Raw genomic sequence first — 16,593 nt, forward strand, 5'->3', positions numbered from 1 at the left:
TTGAGTCTGCCTAGCAAATGGACGAGAATCAGTAGTTTTGAGACTGCTGGCAAAAGAAGAAGTGGTTAAATTTCTACCACTTTGGAGAAATCTGTGTAACTAAAGCATGAGAAATCTGGGAAGGGAGGCACATTCTGGTAATCAGGGATGGAGGGGATATTTTCTTACTCCTTTGATGGATCAACATTCTGTTTGCTGGAGCCCATCATGTGATGTAAAATGCGTTACTGTATACTAGTAATGTTCTGCCTGACCGATCACTGAAAGCGCTCATTGCAATTTCTTTTGTTAAAGCAGTAACCTATGGGGTTCTTTTTTTTTCTTCTTTTTTTTTAACACACATACAAAAAATCCTTAATACTGAGATGGACTCTGAAGCCACCCAGAGTTCTGCTACTGAAAGTTAGGGGCAAAGTGTTAAGTTACACTGGTATGGTTTCCAGCTGGTTTTTGGCAGGCAATGAAAGGAAATGGATTGTTAAGTCTCCAACAAACACTCATCCACCCACCCACTCATCACACACAAAAAAGGCAGGAAACTCCAGCCCTGACTCTTCTGGTGATATCATCACATCACAATAAAGTTCCCTGCTTCCCTCATTCATTCCAAGCAGTGCTAAAAACAAACAAACAAAAAAAAAAGGTGCCCTGATTTGCCTCTGCCCACCAATTTCATCACTTTTCTCTGTACATCAATCAGACCATCTATAACTCAGGTTTAACTGGTGAATAACTTCAGAATGAATTTGCCAAAGTGGGACTTAGAACAAAACTTTATTTTTAAATTCGTGGCTGCAGTTTGCCCAGGGTTGTTTTAAGTGTTAAAGCGTTGTCTACTGCAACGCTCTCTACCTAGGGCTGCCCTTGAAAACCACTCGAAGGCTTCAGCTGGTGCAGAATGCGCCCACGCGGGTTGTGATGGGAGCGTCCCAATACTCCAATGTTACACCCCTCCTGCGCGACCTGCATTGGTTACTGGTTGCCCATCGGGTGAGGTTCAAGGTGCTGGTTATAACTTACAAAGCCCTTCATGGCCTAGGCCCAGAATATTTGTTGAACTCCCTGCAGCCAGCGACAATTCCCAGTGCGTTCCCACAGACAGGGCCTCCTCAGGGTGCCGTTGGCCAGACAGTGTCGGCTGGTGACCCCCAGGGGGAGAGCTTTCACTGTGGGCGCACCCACCCTCTGGAACCAACTTCCTTTGGAGCTCCGGATGGCCCCTGACCTTCGCTCGTTCTGCCGCGATTTGAAGACCTGGTTGTTCCACAGCCTGGACTGATAGGGGGTTTCTTAATGAATTTTAAATTGTTTTAAATTGGAATTTTAATTTTATATTGTCTTTTAATGAGGAACTGTGCATCTTTACCGTTGTGAGCCGCCCTGAGTCCTTGGAGATAGGGTGGCATATAAATTGCATTATAAATAAATAAATAAATAAATAAATAAATAAATAAATAAATAAATAAATAAATAAATAAATAAATAAGATGGTTGCCTATAGAAATGTTTAAAATGAAAGACTGAATGAATAAAAGGCTCCTTTCCCACTAGTCAATCATAACATTTTCCAGGAAACCCCATTCTGTTCCCCTCTGTCCAAATTTGCTGTGTCTCCCGAGAGCATTTTTTTTCTCTCTATCACAGAGTCCCCCTGAGAGTAAGATGGGTGGTCTATAAATTTGATAAATAAAAATAAATGAAAATGTTTTAAGGCTCATTCCTTAGTTTTGTTGTTGCGTCTCTGACTTAGACGCCTCTCTTGTTTGTCAATTATGTTGTTTTGACTAAGTCCCACGATCAGAAAATAAGAGTATAGAGCTGTGATGGTTAACCTTTTCGGCACCAAGTGCCAAAACTGGAGCACATGCACGCTGGAGCGCTGGAACCCGGAAGAGCAGCTGGCCGCCGCATGCATGTGCACCAGCCAGCTGCTCTTCTGGGTTCCATTGTGCACATGAGTGTTGGCCAGCAGGTCCAGTGCACATGCGCACCAGCCAGCTGTCCGGCGCGCATACACTCGATGGAACCTGGAAGAGCAGCTGGTGCCGGTGTGCATGCCCACAGAGAGGGTTTGCATGCCAGTTCTGGCACGCATGCCATAGGTTCACCATCACAGGTATAGAGTATAGAGCAGTGTTTCTCAACCTTGGTAGCTTGAAGATGGGTGGACTTCAACTCCCAGAATCCCCCAGCCAGCAGTGCTGGCTGGGGAATTCTGGGAGTTGAAGTCCACCCATCTTCAAGCTTCCAAGGTTGAGAAACACTGGTATAGAGCTAGGTGTTTACAAAGCTTTTGCAAGCTTTGCATTCTTCAACACAGCCACAGCCACAGACTCTGTTTGCTTCTTTTATGGCCATCTTGAGCACCATTTGATGACAGAGTTTATCTCTGTTGGTTTTTGTCTGCATTACAATTATATGTAGTTCAGTTTTCTGATCAAGGCTTTGGTTATTCTGGGGATGCTGAGCTTTGTTTGCCACATAGAACATTGGCTTTATTTTTCTGTCTATTGTTGAAGTTTGGGCTTTCATCCCGAACAAGCTATAGCTGGAGACAGAGGCAAGAGGACGATTGATATAGATTTCACCTATTTCTTTTAAATGTACACATGCAACAGCCCCCCATTTGCAGATTTTGACAGCTTGCTTGCAAGCACCCAGATACAAAAATTAAAACCAGGCTAAGAAATTTCTTTTAAAACCCCTACAGGCCTAGGTCTAGGTTCCTGTAACAAAGAGGTGACCACCTTAGCTCCAGGGGCAAGTTATTTTGGAGAAAGCTAGAATTCCCCATATTGAGCTTGCCTTTTGTCTGAGTTATTCCTATGGAAATAACGGAAATCAATGGCTTTTAGCTTTGATAGCAATACGATTGGAGACACATAGACTATGGGTCAGGGGTGAAATGTAAAATTTGTTACTACCGGTTCTATGGGCGTGGCTTGGTGGGGGGGGTGTAATGTGACTGGGTGGACGTGGTCAACTTTTTTTAAAAAAAAAATTTTCAAAGCATTTTTTCTAATGCTTTGAAAAGCCTCTGCCGATCAGGCAACTCAGCTGGGATCGTCAGAGACTTTTCAAAGCATTTTTTTTACCACCTCTTCGGCCAAGAGTTTGCAGAAAAAAATGCTTTGAAAAGCCTCTGACTATCCCAGCTGAGCCGCGTGATCATCAGAGGCTTTTTTTTTTTAACTTTTAAAAGCATTTTTTAATCGGAAGAAGTTGTAGAAAAAATGCTTTTAAAAGTAAAAAAAAAGCCTCTGATGATCCTGCGGCTCAGCTGGGCATGATGGGGGGGGGCACAGGGGTTCCTACTGGTTCTCCGAACCACCCGCCGCCATCGCTACCGGATCAGGCGATCCGGTCCGAACTGGGAGCATTTCTGCTATGGGTGACTAATGATTGGCTACTGGGAGAACCGACTGTTAGACTAGATAGGCCATTGGCTGATCCAGCATGGCACTTCTTACATTCATATATTTTATGTGCTGTACCTGGGCTGGATGGTCACGTGATAGCAGCAAAGAGATCTGTATCTTAATAGTGGAAGTTCTAAGTTTCCTTCGTCCCTTTTTGTTCCCATCTGACTGGCTTCTACTATTCAAAGGAGGAAGGTGCCCAGACATGGCAACTCTATTGTACTTGCTTTAACAGAAAAACAGAGTTAGAAGTAACCCTGAAGGTCTTCTAGTCCAACCCCCTTCTCAGGCAGGAAACCTTACACCATTTCAGACAAATGGTTGTCTAATCTTTTTTTTTTTTTTTAACAACTTCCAGTATTGGAGCACAGCTTCTGGAGGCAAGTTGTTTCATTGATTAATTGTTCTAACTATCAGGAAATTTCTCCTTAGTTTTAGGTAGGGTTTCTCCATGATTAGTTTTCATCCATTGCTTCTTTTTCTCCTTTCAGGTGCTTTGGAGAATAGGTTGACCCCCACTCCCCCACCTCTTCTTTGCGGCAGCCCCTCAAATCCTGGGATACTGCTATCATGTCACCTCTAGTCCTTCTTTCTTCTTTCTCCTTTCTTCTCTTGCTCGAACCGGCAAGCCTTTAAGACATTACAAAACCTGCAAAACCTGTGAACTGCTGAGATAATTGTTCAAATGGAAGTGGGCTTTGTGATGCGTCTGTGTTTTCTGCGTTAAACTCTGTAAAGCTGATTGATCGTGTCCAGTGCGATTCTGCTTGTTTCTAACTGCTGCGTAATAATGCTCAACATGTAAAATACAATGCATTTTAACGAGAGATCTTTACGCTTACAAAAGAAGATTGTCTGCAGGGTGGAATCAAAATATCGAGAAGACAGTTGAGATCACACAGTTGAAGCCCCACTTTCTTTTTATGTGCATTGTGAGACACATAAGAAAAAGACGGGGTTTCAGTTGCATGGATGCAGACGCCATACTGACTTTTTTGACTTTGCCCTCCCCCATCCCCCATGGGTGTCTGTAGTTACAGAAAAAATAGTATCAATTAAAATTAATCTACCCAAAGTGTCTCTGTCTTGATATTGAATTAACCTCCTCAATTTTCAAGCTTTTTCTTCCAGTTGACGTGAATGTTGTGCTTCTATAATTTACATGAATCTTCTTCATTATGTTTTTCAATTGCCCTGACTAGTCTCATTATTATTCACACTCACTGCTTCAGTCCATTTTAAAAAAGTGTCTTGGCATGATAAGTAATGATGTAGCGAGCTGGCTGCATTACCATTAACATCATTTTGTCTATTAATTTAGTTTTAGCTCTTTTTATAGTTTTTAATGCTTTAATATTTGTAAATAATGGTTTTAGATATTTATTATTTTAGTTTTGTTGTACATCACCAGGTCACCCTTGTGAGATGGGCATCCATATAAATTAGATAAATAAATAACACTCTGAACCATAAAATAACCATAATCTTAATCTAACATGATGGGCAAATTTAATTGCGTTTGTATGATTTAGGGCAGGGGTGAAATCCAGCAGGTTCTGACAGATTCTGGAGAACCGGTAGCAGAAATTTTGAGTTCGGAGAACCGATAGTGGAAATTTTGAGTGGTTTGGAGAACTGGAAAATACCCTCTCTGGCTGGCCCCAGAGTGGGGTGGGAATGGAGATTTTGCAATATCCTTTCCCCAGGAGTGGGGAAAGAATGGAGATTTTGTAGTATCCTTCCCCTGGGGAGCTAGAAGAAGAAAAATAAAGAGCAACTATTAATTTTAAACCCAACTGATAAGAAAATAAAAGAAGCAATTAATCTATTGTGAGGACAATTTAATATGTTGATGGCAGATCAGGTGGCAACTAATTTGCAATATGCCAAACATAACTCTTTTTGTAATGCGAATAAACCAGGCAAATGGTTGGCATATTTGCTTAGGAAAAAACAAAAGCTATGTACTATAGAGAAAATAGAATATAAGGGTAAAGAGGTGTATCAGCAAAATATGATTAAAAAAGCATTTTCAGAATTCTATGCGAAGTTATATACTAGTGATAAGATTCAAGGTACAGATATAAATAAATATTTACAGAGGGAGAATATTTCTATAATTTCAGAAGAGCGAAGGGAAGGTTTGAATCAATTGATAACTGTTGAAGAAATTATTTTAGCAATTCAGCAACTGAAGGTGGGAAAAGCCCCTGGGAGGGATGGACTGACAGCGGCTTATTATAAAAATTTGCAGGCAGAAATGGTGGAACCACTTAAAGAATTATTTAATAAAATACAAACCGGAGGACAAGTGCCTCCCTCCTGGAGAACAGCATTTATTTCCCTGATTCCAAAGGAGGATCAAGATCACACTCAACCAAAAAATTATAGGCCTATATCACTGTTAAATACAGATTATAAGATTTTTACTAAAATATTGGCAAATAGGTTGATGCCAGTTATGCAACAAATGATTCATAATGACCAAACCGGTTTTATTAATAGGCGATATATGAAGAGTAATGTAAGACAAATAGTTAATATATTGGAATATCTGGGTAAAAACAACCAAGTCCCTGCGGTGCTTATATTCTTAGATGCGGAGAAAGCATTTGATCGATTGAATTGGAACTTTTTATTGAAAATAATTGAAAAGATGCAATTTGGAGAGTATTTTATACAATCTATTAAGGCAATATACCAGCAACAAACGGCACAAGTAATAATTAATGGTAGTTTAACGGAAACTTTTAATATAGAAAAGGGAACAAGACAAGGATGTCCTTTATCTCCATTATTGTTTATTTTGACTCTGGAAGTTTTGTTGAATAAAATACGTGGTTCAGATAAAATACGGGGAATCAAAATTAGTCATGAGGATTATAGGGTACGAGCATTTGCAGATGACCTGGTTGTGACTTTGACCCAACCAATAAAATCGGTTACAGGTCTAATGGATATAATTAACCAATATGGACAAGTATCTGGATTTAAAATTAATGCAGGAAAAACGAAGATAATAATTAAAAATATGGTTATAAGTCAAAAAGAAGAAATAGAAAGAATAACAGGATTTGAATCAGTCAAGAAGGTTAAATACTTAGGGGTGTATATTACGACATCAAATGCGAAACTATATAAGTATAACTATGAACTGTTGTGGCAAAAAAATACAGAAAGACATGGAAAATTGGAAAAAATTGCAATTATCACTGTTGGGAAGGATAGCAGCAGTGAAGATGAATATTTTACCAAAGTTTTTATTTCTTTTCCAAATGATACCAATATTGAAAAAAGATGGGAATTTGAACGAATGGCAGAAGGGTATTACTAAATTTGTGTGGGTAGGAAAGAGACCAAGAATAAAACAAAAAATAATGCAAGATACACATGAAAGAGGAGGTCTCAAAATGTCTAATTTAAGATTGTATTACGAGGCAGCTGTGCTCTCAGTAATTAGTGATTGGATTAATTCAACAGAAGAAAGAATATTGAATATTGAAGGTTATGATTTGTTATATGGATGGCATGCATATTTATTATATGATAAAAAGGTGGATAAAAATTTTAAAAGTCATATATTAAAAAATGCATTATTATGTGTATGGAAAAAGTATCAATATAAATTAAATAATAAATTACCTATATGGACAATACCTAAACATATGATAGAGAATATAAGTGTGGAACAGAAACAAGATATGATTACTTATAAAGAGCTTCTTATCTTGGAAAGAGGTACATTGCAATTAAAGTCTTTAGTGGTATTAAAGGAAGAAAGGAAAATTCAAACTTGGTTTCAGTATGGACAATTGTATACTAGATGGAAAGAAGATCAGAAAATTGGTATTTTGCAAAAGGAAGAAAATTTAATAAAATAAATCAGGGATCAAAGTCCAATGCATATTAAAAGGTTGTATAATGCATTGATAGAAATAGATTCAGAAACAGAGTTGGTGAAGGATTGTATGATAAAATGGGCACAAAACTTTGGGGAATCAATAACTATGGATCTACGGGAGAAAATATGGGTTAGAAATGTAAAATTTACTCAAGCCCAAAACCTGAGAGAAAATTTTTATAAAATGTTTTATAGATGGCATTTAGATCCCAAAAAATTAGCTTGTATGTACCTGAGTTTACAATCTACGTGTTGGAGATGTAAATGTGATGATGCAACGTATTTTCATATATGGTGGACATGTAAGAAAATTAAGGCATTTTGGATTAAGATATGGTGAATTATACAAAATATTCTTAAAATGAAGATAAAATTTACTCCACAGTTGTTTTTATTGGGTATAACTGTAGATTGTACAGTTATAGAGACTAATCTGATTTTGAATTTAATAACAGCAGCCAGACTTTTGGTGGCGCAATATTGGAAGAAGGGAGAATTACCTACTATTGAAGAATGGACATTAAAAGTAGCTAATTTGGCGGAGATGGCTAAAATTTCTGCATATTTGAAGGATCGTTCGAATGAAAGATATGTACTGGAATGGAGAGGATGGATTGACTATATACAAAACAAATATGGGACTAAAAAGTTGCGAATAGCTTATGAATGAAATATTTAGATGATTTTTCTTTTTATCCTGATATTTTGGTATCTACGGGGGAGTTAAAGAGTAAGGGGGAGTTAAGAGCTTATAGTTAGTTTGTTTATGTTAGATTATGTTTGTTAAATGCAATACCCTGTATTTTGTTCTGGGAAGTCGGGGGGAGGGGGGGAGGGAGAAGGGAATGGGTGGGGGGAGGAGGAGGGGGGAATTTGTTTGTAAAATATTCTAAAACTTTTCAATAATAAAAAAAAAGTCATGCTTTACTTGAGCAAAGAAATAAAAAACAGACAAAGTGAACCCCTCACTATGGGGACTGCTCAATATGTTGTGTGGTTTCCCAGAAACTTTCATAAGCAAGCTTGCAATTGACTGTAGGAGTCACTGCTGTTTGGCCACTACATGCCAGGCGCTTCTCCTAAAAATTAACTGCACTAAGGCAAAGGTTAGGCAGCATGTAGTGGCTTGTATGCTGTGTGTGTATCTGTTGTGTGGCTTTATCTGCATGAAGTGGAATGTCTCATGTGAGCAGATTGCATCATTCAAACCGCTTAGAGCCTGTTGCTTTCCGAGTCTGGGGAATTTGTACAGTAGGAAGTAGCTTCTTTTTGCCAAAGGCAGATCTTTTGTTCTTCCTTTGTTCTTCCTCTTTTTGCATCCTCCTTTTCAGCAAAAGACAGAGAGGGAGCCCCTCAAATAAGTGGACTTCAAATGCTGTGGATAAACAAACAAATAAATAAATAAATGATTAATGAATAAAATGATGGATGTCACAATGCAAAATCTCTCTAATGACATTTGTGTCAAGTGAAGAAATGTACATCAAGACATCACATTTTTTGTTATTTTTTTTTTACCCCATCACTGTGGTTAGTAATGGACACTTCTGCACCTATCTAGCCATTATTTGATGAATTCAGCTACCCATGGCTGAACTTTGTCTGTATAAGCAGTAGCTGGAAAACTATTTGTATCATATAGTCCAACCCCTATGCCTGTCTTTTCATGACTTAGATGCTCTTTTTGCCACTAAGCCAATGGCTTTTAAGTGGGGTGTGTGTGGTAGACTGCAAAGAGAAATATGCAGTGGTAGTTATGGAGCTGTAAGGTGGGCAGTTTCTCCTGTGTGAGATCTCTTGCCACACCATTCTTCCTGGTTTCTTAGTTCTCTCCTCTCCCTGCTGAAGTCTTACCCCCATGGATCTTGACATTTTTTCACAAGGCCTTTTAAATGAGGTTCTCTGTTCTTGTTCTCTTACTCTGGTATACATATAGTGAGATAACGGACCTGTTTTCACTGGCAGATAATGGGCAGAGAGGGGACCAAGAATGCTGAGTCCCGTTACTCGACTGGAAGAACCACTGATCAGTTCATGGAGAGGATAAGGCATTGTAAGGATAGTAGCTAAGGGGGTGGGGTGGACACAATTATTCTCAAGGTTTATCAGGAATACAACTGGGAGTATGGAAGTGCTCTCTGATTTCTGAACTTCTAAATGAATTTGCATTGGCAGTCAAACAGGTAAAAGAGTTAGCAATGTCAGCCTTACCTTTTCCCTGTCATATTTCCTGTTTGAGGTCTTCTGACCATTTGCCCTCTCCAAATGAGTCATTGCCTTGTTCAAACAATATCTAGAGTCAGGAAGTTTCTCTCATAAAATGCAAATTTAAGAGAATAAACTTTGTAGATCAATAGAAAATAGGAAAAGTAAATGACTCATGATCTGCTATTAACATGTTATGATACTTGCTCTATAAAAGGGAAGTCTAAATAAGGAGCATATGATTTGGAAAGGTTTTTTTTAAAGTTAGGTGGTAGAACAAAATATATAGTAAACTTATTCAAAAGAGCTCATGGTATGATCATAAAGCAATATAAGGACTGTACAAGAGCAGATTTATAGTTTCAGACAGACTCAGAAGAAGAAACAAAAGTACTGATGGAAATCAAACAAAAATCCTGCTTCAAGGCCGATCAAAGACAGTCCAAGTAGAGAAATCAATTAGATTCTAGCATTTCAAACTTTCACTATGTTTCTTGGGGGGAGGGGGGATAGCACAAAATATCAATGCATACTCTACAGCACATCTTCTCTGATATTGTAATATTCTTCCATTCTCAGTATATTCTGCATTATGGTGGGACCAATCTTTCTCCTTTTGACAGGGAAAAGATATATAAAACCTATCACATATGAAAATTAATTGTCTGGTTCTCATTTGCCATAACGTTGTTTCCATCAGGCAGCTACTATATCTGAAACAAAACAGTTTATGGTGTCCTAAGTGAAAGTAGTAACACAGGAAAATGCTGCTCTTTTTCTCAACCTCTCCCATGCTCCCTTCCTTTTAGGAGGTTTCCATGTTCATCCATAACCTTTTCATGCTAGAGTCAGATGAACCGTTTAAAGTAAAACACAGCTAGACCAAGAAACAAAACACTTCACACTGTTTTACTTATGTATTGTGATGACCCGGGGCGTGGCACAAAGGCAACATCACCAGAAAATAAGTACAAGTTCCTTTATTAGCTCCAAACTTTGCCCCCAATGTCCCTTTTACTCTTCGGTCTGGAGAAAAACTCTTCCACAAACCTGTAAGCAGACAAAACTTCCAATCATAAATCCAATAGGGCAAGATAAGGAATTCCAGAATTGAAGCAGTACGGCTGTAAATTAAACCAGTTGGGAGGATGCCAGGAACTCAGATAAAGCAGTCATGAACTCAGTGTTTGTTCCCGACAACCGCCCCTCCCATTTGCCTCTCCTTTTAAACTCCAGCTCCAGGTGTATCTTGTGAAGGGGATCGGGGCCCTATCCTCCCTCGTAAGCCATGCAACCCACATTGCTCTTTTCTCCGTTCTTCCCTGCGTGCCCTAGGATGAGGAGGGGGTGGGCTTTGGTCTTCATCAGAACACCCTCTCCCTTGTTCTAACTCTTCCCTGCTGTTGTGGCCTGCCAGCGGCCTGCGCGGATTGTGGCTGATCCTGATGACGAGGAGGCTGGTATGGGGTCGCGTCAGCAGCCTGCGCAGCCGGCGCTCGCGTCAGACAGCAAGGAGGCTGAAGAGGATGTGGAGAGTGAAATGGAGGAGCCTCTCCTCAATGCTTGAGCACGCAGGGCTGCCAAAAGGCAGGAGTGGCTACTCAGGAGGAGGAGGTCTCCTCGAGAGTAAGGTTTGAGGATAATTGGCCACTCCCTTAGCCTATTTAAGTCGCACGCAGTTAGTAATTTCTTTTCTGGAAACAACGTGTAATTATTAAAGAGCATTTTTGAAGAGTGAGTGTCTTATCGTATCTTGTCTTCTGGGCTGGTTGCCAACCTTTGCCGGACTTTGTTTATTCTTGGTACGTTATAACTTTGAAATCCTTGGAAATCCGGAGCTGGGGCAGAACACTGCTCTACCCAGCCTGACTTTGCCCTTCCCCAGTTTCCTCCACAGCCAACTGAGCCACTCTCTCACTCTCTGTCAGCTGTTCCTCTTCCATCTCAGAATCAGACTCCAACAGGGGCATGACATATATTTATTTATCAAATCTATATGGCCACTGATCTCATGGGAGGTGACACTGGGCGGGGTACAACAATCCAGTAAAAACAGCAAATAAATGAAATAATGATTAGTTAAATTAGTGGTGGAATTCAATTTTTTTTACTATCTGTGGGTGTGGCTTGGTGGGCGTGGCTTGGTGGGCGTAGCAGGGGAAGGATACTGCAAAATCCCTATTCTCACCCACTCTGGGGCCAGCTAGAAGTGGTATTTGCCAGTTCTCCGAACTATTCAAAATTTCCGCTACCAGTTCTCCAGAACCTGTCAGAACCTGCTGAATAGCACCCCTGGTTAAAACCATGATATAACAATTAGAAAAAAGAATTAGAAAATCATCAAGTGAAAGTTAATATGGCATGAAATGAACTCATTATAATTTGTTAATAGTTGCAGATCAAGCTGTTAAGGGCAAAGAGCATAAAGAGAGAAAGTGCTCCATTTGGGTACCATTTAACAAAGGGCAACTCTAGCTTATGAAAGTAGATGGTCCATAAGACTGTGCAATCCTCCAACTACTTTTTCAGAAGAAGTCTCATTATATCCAGTGAGCTTTCTAGCAAAGTTGCAGTAAACTATGGCTAAGGCCAATATTTAAGGACATGTTTCTTAAAATACATCACTATTTGTTTCAAAATAACGTTAGCAGCCCTAATTTTTTCTTTCTTTTTTTTAAAAATAATTTTTATTAATATATTCTATGCACCAATACACAAATAAAATATACAATCCTGCCACCATGGTGTAATGTGAGTACATTGTCCATAAATATAAAGTCATTCCTTTATACATACATACTTGCTATCATATATATACATCATCATATATCTATTCTATCCCACCTTTTCTGGACCCAATCGTACCATAATTTCCAACTGTTATAAAATTCTGAATCTTTTTTACCATTGATCAATCTAGTTAATCTATCTGATTCCACACACTCATTAATTTTATATCTTATTTTCAAATCCATCGGTAAGTATTGGTTTTTCCACTCCTGCGCATACGCTAATCTTGCTGCAGTAATAATGTGAATCAACAATATACCTGATCAACCATATACCTGATTTAACATTCAAAGGTTTTGCCCCCAACAGGAAAATCTTGGGCCTTAATTCCAAATTATTATTATTATTATTATTATTATTATTATTATTATTATTATTAAGCTAGCACTCAATAATTAGCCTGGTGGTACAGTGGACTAAACTACTGTTAAAGTAGTATTTAGCTGCCAGCTGCCTGCAATTACTGCGAGTTCAATTCTCACCAGGCTCAAGGTTGACAGCCTTCCATCCTTCCGAGGTAGGTGAAATGAGGACCCGGTTTGTGGGGGCAATAAGTTGACTTTGTATAAAATAGAACACCGCTTGGGGGGGGGCAAAAGCCCTACTAAGCAGGTATATACAAAAGTATGAAGGCTATTGCTTAAAAGCATTGTAAGCTGCCCTGAGTCTCCAGAGAAGGGCGGCATATAAATCAAGCTAATAAATAAATAAATAATTATCTCTAAACTATGTTATTAGGCTAATGTAAGAATAAAATAAAGATTGAAGCATAGATAGGTTGTTGAATTCCTTAGAAAAAGTGATGAAAATGCCATAAACAAATAAAACTTACCTTTTGGCGAGACTTTGATATGTGGACTTGACTTGTTTTGAAGTTATATCTGTTTATCTAAACAAAGAATATTAAGCAGTAAAAGCAAACATAACTTTTTATTCATACAAAAATATTGCTGTAAGCCACCCAAAGTCACTTGACAGTGAGATGGGTGGCATATAGAGTAAACAAACAAATAAACAAACAAACAATAAATAAATAAATAAGAAAGACTTTCTGAAGTGAACAGAATATTATTCAAATTATCTCTTTTGAATGCTGTTCTGTTTAAGTTATTACACATTCTTGTTTACCGGAAAGATAACAAATGTCAAGGCCAGAATTGTATTTTGGGATAACTTTCTTCCAAATGATCTTTAAATAATTTGTCTTTATTTACAGATAAACAACAGGACACTTAAGTACTTGCTTTTTTGATCAGTGGCGAAACTTATGTCTTCCCTGTTTTTGAATTTTGAAAGTTTTGAATTCAAGCTAGCAGCTCCCTATTTTGCTCCCTGAGAGAAAATATGAAGATTTATTTATGATTTAACTATTGTGATAATCTGTAATATGCTTTGTTTGGTTTCCATTCTTTCAGTTTTATCAACCTGTAATTGTGGATGAACATTTTAGTTTATGGCTTCATGTGGTGCTTGAACTCAATCAACTGAGCTTTATTTTATGGATTCATGGAATCACAGAACTGGAAGGAAGATTTGGGTGCACCTAATCCAACCTCAAGAGGGACGTGGTGGCTCAGTGGCTAAGACACTGATCTTGTCGATTGAAAGGTTGGCAGTTCAGCGGTTCAAATCCCTAGTGCCACGTAATGGGGTGAGCTCCCATTACTTATCCCAGCTTCTGCCAACTTAGCAGTTCAAAAGCACGTAAAAAATGCAAGGAGAAAAATAGGGATCACCTTTGGTGGGAAGGTAACAGCATTCTGTGTACCTTTGGCATTTAGTCATGCCAGCCACATGACCATGGGGACATCTTCGGACAGTGCTAGCTCTTTGGCTTTGAAACAGAGATGAGCACCGCCCCCTAGAGTCAGGAACGACTAGCACATATGTGTGAGGGGAACCTTTACCTTTACCTTTAATCCAACCTCAATGCAGGATCCAATATCTCTGACATGACTACTCATCCTCCATTTGAAGATTTCTAGTGAAGAACAAATAACCATTTCATGTGATTCCACTGACTGACATGTTATACATATTCCTTCTTATGTCTAGCCTGAGCTACTCCTTAGAGCAGGGGTGCCCAACTTGATTTCACTGAGGGCTGCATCAGGGTTGTGTTTGACCTTGGGGGGCCGGGGGGCCTTGGCCAGGGTGGGTGTGACCAGTTTGACATCACTCGTGTCAGGGGTGCCTGTGGTGGCCCGAGCATTTTGCCAGCAAAAATGGGCTCCCGAGCTCCATTTTCGGCTGCCACAGCCTCCTGCGACCCTCTGCCACTGAAAACAGAGCTCGTGAGGGCTGTTTTCACTGGCAAAGGATTGCAGGAGGCCGTGGTAACTGAAAACGAAGGTCAGGAGCCCATTTTCACTGGCAGAAGCACCACAGGTCAGTCCTTCGCTGTTTCCAGGATGGCCATGTGGACCAGATCTAAGTATCCCATGGGCTGGATCCGGCCCCCAGGCCTTGAGTTTGACACCCTGCCTTACAGCATTAACCCATTGGTTCTGATCCTGCTCTCAGGAACAATATAGAACTCCACTCTCTATACTGTATTGTGGCATTCCTTCAGATTCTATCACATTTCCCCTCAGGTGCCTTCTGTCTAGGGCCTGGCTAAGCATTCCCAGTTCCTTTAACTGTTTCCCATAGAATTTGTTTTCAGACTTCTCACTACCTTAATGGTGTTTCAATTAGCTCCAATTTGTTATTCTCCTTTTTGAATGTAACGCCAATAATTGGACCTAAAATTTCAAATGGTATCCCACAAAAGCAGTCTAGATTTGAATAATTACTTTCTATGATCAGGACTCTGCTCCTGGGTGCTTATATACCTTAAGATAGCATTTGCTTTTTTAGCAACTTGATCATACTGCTAGCTCATGTCTAACTTGTGGTTGACAAGGACAAACAGATTCTTTTCACGTGTCTTCCTCTCAAGCCAGGTCTTGCAATCCTAGACCCATGCCTTTTGTTTTTTCTACCCAAGTGCAGTTGTTTGCATTTTTCCTTGTTAAAATAGATCCTGTTTTTGACACATTCTCAAGCCTAGCTAGATTTTATTTAATCTCCTCACTTTTAGATTATACTAGCTATCACTCCCAGTTTTGTGTCATCTGCAAAATTCATAATTCTCTTATCTAAGTCATTGATAAAATGGTGAACAGCACAAAGTCCAGGACAGAGCCCTGTGGCACTCCATTTAATAATTCCCGAAAAGATAAGTAACCACATTCTTTAGATAAAATGATTCAGCCAATTGCAAATACATCTGAAATAATATTATTTAAGCCATATTTTATCAGGAGGCATTCTGTTGAAACCTTTGCTAAGGTCCAAGTACACTAAACTAATCTATCAAAGAAGAGAATACGGTTAGTTTAGCACGATCTGTTTGTGACAACTAATGCTGGTTCCTCTCAATGGTAGCATGCCTTTCCACAAACATGTTGCTTGAAAATCTGTTTGAAGACTTGGTCCCATGTGTTATAATCTTCCCAATTTCAAAGATGGGAACATTTTCTCCCTTCTGGGCCCTTGTCAGTTTTTTTAGGAGTTTCTCCAAGATTATTAAGAATGATTTTGAGATCATCCATGTTAGTTCCTTTAATAACTTGTGATCTAATTCATTTGAAACCAGAGATCTGATTTCAGTTAAATAAATGAAACCCCCATTTTCTTCTTCTTTTTTGCGTTCAAGTCAATTTTGACTTTTATAGTTGAATATTTTCAGAAGTTGTTTGCCATGGCCTTCTTCCTAGGACTTATCGTCACTCAGCCTGTTTACATGCCCAAGGCAGGGCTAGAACTCACAGAATTCTAGAATTCATTAGCATTTACTCTCCTGGCTTCAAGATCTGTGCCTTTCACTACTTTATTAAACTGGCTCTCTATATCTTACCTTCTTCTTTTTTGCCTTAAGCTACAGTTCTCTTCCCCCTCCCCCAATGCTTTGTAATGACTAGTTAGGTCTCCATTTTTCTTGTGAGAGAAAACAGATGCAAAATAGGAGTTAAGGAGGTCTGTTTCTGATCATTGCTCATTACCAAGTCACAATGTTTTGCTCTAGACAAGAATGGTTTTTAAGAAACAAGCTTTAAAAGGAATGCAGACTGTATTTATCATTCTGATAGCACCAAGAACCAGGCACCAAGATTTGGTTAGCTTAAGCTACTGCATTGTATATAGTCATCTTGAGTGTGAAGGACTGTGCATTCAATTTTTGGTAAAGAGTCTGAACCTCATAGCAAAACATCTGCCTTCCCATGTTTGATTAAT

Source organism: Pantherophis guttatus, chromosome 1, assembly GCF_059756535.1.
Source record: "Pantherophis guttatus breed Tessera chromosome 1, ASM5975653v1, whole genome shotgun sequence".
NCBI lineage: Eukaryota > Metazoa > Chordata > Lepidosauria > Squamata > Colubridae > Pantherophis > Pantherophis guttatus.